This window comes from Vombatus ursinus, unplaced genomic scaffold (assembly GCF_900497805.2).
Source record: "Vombatus ursinus unplaced genomic scaffold, bare-nosed wombat genome assembly UNPS02014797.1, whole genome shotgun sequence".
NCBI lineage: Eukaryota > Metazoa > Chordata > Mammalia > Diprotodontia > Vombatidae > Vombatus > Vombatus ursinus.
The window spans coordinates 16033902-16037119 of record NW_020954575.1 but is presented as its reverse complement, the minus strand read 5'-3'; positions in this window follow the sequence as shown (position 1 = coordinate 16037119).

Here is a 3218-nt window from a genome sequence, read left to right as displayed (position 1 = left end):
TGATTCTACTCTCCAATCTGAATGAATAACTGTTTAAAGGACATAACTGTGTGATCTGTAGCATTACACATGTTTAAAGACAAGTAGAAATAAAGAATAGGAGAAAAAAACAACTATGTTGGTTGGCCAGTGAATTCTCTGTGTATCTACAAAGGTATATTTAGACAAACCCTCTTTTCCTCTTTCATCATCAGAATTGTTTCCCTTTGTCCCTTAAGAATTTCATTCTTAAGAGCTTTCCATCTTTTCTGGCCTAACTTCCCCCAAAGAATTTTAGTCCATGGGATCCTATCTGTCCTTCCTCTGAATCCTTTGAAATTTGCTTTTGCCAAATTAATAACAATAATAACAATAACTTTTTTTGTTGTTTAGTCATTTTTCAATTGTGTCCAACTCTTTGTGACCTCTTTTGGAGTTTGCTTGGCAAAGATACTGGAGTGGTTTGCCATTTCCTTCTCCAGCTCATTTGACAGATGAGGAAACTGACGCAAAAAGGGTTAAGTGACTTGCCCAAGGTCACACAACTAGTAAGTGTCTAAGACCAGATTTGAACTCAGGAAGATGAGTGTTCCTGACTCCAGGTCCTGCTAGATGCCCCAATTAACATTTACAATAGCGCTCCCTGAGCCAGACACTTTGCTAAGCACTTCACAATTATTACCTCATTTGATCCTCACAACAGCCTTGCCCAAATTTTGTCTCCTTTGTCACGACTCTAGAAAAGAGTTGCTCCAAAGGTTCCCACCATCTTCACCCCAGCAAACAGTTCCTCATTAGTAATGAGAATCAGATTCTAGTTTGTTTTTTTTTTGGTGAAGCAATTGGGGTTAAGTGACTTGCCCAGAGTCACACAGCTAGTAAGTGTTATGTGTCTGAGGTCACATTTGAACTCAGGTCCTTCCGAATCCAGGACCGGTACTCTATCCACTGCCCCACCTCGCTGCCCCTAAGAATCAGATTCTGAATAGAATTTCTCTTTATCAGTTCCTCTACCTTCTGAAGGACGAAATTATCATTAAGGCAAGTCAAAGAGTTATTAGCTGCTGCTCCACATTTGGCATAAAGAAAACTCCAGTTGATGTCTCCATAATAATCTCTATATATGACAAAAGTCATAGAACAGCTTAAAGTTTGATAACTTCCATGTGTAAAGGAGTCACACAGGTGATAGGGAGCTTTAGGTGTAATATTTAGCCTCACTTGTGTGAGTGAGGTACTAGAATTATATCCTGAAGAAGTAATCACTTGGTGATTTGGTGCTAGAAATTTGGTACTAGAAATCTCTTCTAACACCAGTTAATAGCTCCAAGCTCATTGGCCAGCTGGAGCAAGACCAAAACCGATTAGCATCTGTACCAATTTCTTTTTTTTTTTTCAATTTTTTCTCAATTACATGTAAACAAAAATTTTTTAACATTTAAAAAAAATTTTGAGGTCAAATTTCTTTCTCCTTCCTTCCCTTCCCTCCCCCCTCCTGCCCCTGCCTTGAGAGCAAGCAATTTGATATAGATTATATATGCACAGTCATGCAAAACATTTCCATATTATCCATGTTGTGAAAGAAAACACAGACCAAAAAAACCCAAGAAGAATAAAAAAAAGTTTAAAAAGTATGCTTCTATCTGCATTTAGACTCCATTATTTCTTCCTCTAGAGGTAGACAGCATTTTTTCACCTTAAGTCCTTAGGATTGTCTTGGATCTTTGTACTGCTGAGAATAGCTAAGTCATTTACAGTTGATCATCATGCAATATTGCTGTTACAATGTCCTCCTGGTTCTGCTCACTTCACCTTGCATCAGTTCTCTGTGCCAGTTTCTTACCTGTGGCTTTTCCTTATTAGTCTTTCTAATTATTTCTAAGGGATGATCTTAACTCTCATATTCTTTCTCTCCTCTTGGTTCCAGGACCCTCTCCCTTCATTCCAGTTTCTGTTGAGGGTGAAAATATCTATCCCTCGTTCTTTAAAGGAGGCAGAGGGGGATGGGAGGAGGAAACCCTGACTCTGCCAATCTTGACCCAGCTGCCATTATTAATCATGCTGGTTAAGGTCGATGGACACTAGCTTTTTATATCAATGGGAATAAATTTATTAACCCACAGGAGAAGGGGCTGTTGGTTCCTGACCAAGTGATTTCTTCTTCAGGATATAATCTTAGGTGACAAGGTAACATACCCTGCCTTCTGTCTCTAGACTTATGTAAACTGATGCAAAGTGAGGTGAGCAGACCCAAGAGAACTGTGTGTACAATGACAACAACTTTGTAAAGAGAAGCAACTTTGAAAGCCTGAAGAACTCTGATTGATGCAGTTACCAACCAGGATTCCAGAGGACTAATGATGAAGCAACCTACTCAGATTCTAACAGTTGATAGACTGAAGATACAGATATTTTTAGACATGATCATTGTGAGAATTTGTTTTGCTTGACTATGGATATCTGTTATAAGAGTGTTTTTGTTTTTTTTTTTAGTGATGGGAAGGTGGGAATAAGAACAAGTAAATGCTTACTAGCTGAAAAAAATTATAAAAGTTAAAAAAAAAAACACCTTCTCTATTGTTGTTAATGTTGTTCAGTCATACCCAACTCTTGGTGATCCTATTTGGGGTTTTCTTGTCAAAGATGCTGGGGCAGTTTACCATTTCCTTCTCTAGCTCTTTTTACAGATGAGGACACTAAAGCAAACAGGGTTAAGTGCCTTGCCCAGGGTCACATACCGAGGGTCTGAAGCCAGATTTGAACTCAGTCTTCCTGACTCCAGGCCCAGCACTCTACACTTTGCCACCTAGCTGCCCCCTTTGTGTCCACACAAAATGTAAACCTTTCACTGAATCAGAAGGATTAAAGTCATTGGCGAGGCTGAAAATTGGCCAAATCCGTGAAATATCCCTATTCCTCAGTTCAGAGCAGTCTAGGCTTTAGCAGCTTTGTGGAATATGACTTCTATGTCTACACCAGAGGGTGGCAAAAGGAGAGAAGGGAATTTCCCTCACCCCACCCCACCTTCACCACGTTAGCCTTGGCATCTAGCAATTTGAGAATTTGACAGTTCAGGAAAGCCCAGGCAAGAACTAACAGTGAAACCTAGAAAAACACTCTCCAGACAGACATAAACACAGAAAGACAGTAATTAAAGGGAAGAAGCATCTTTAAGGACTATAACCTCTGACAGCAGAGAAAAAAGCCAGCTTTGAATTCTAGGAAAAATTAGCCCTGAA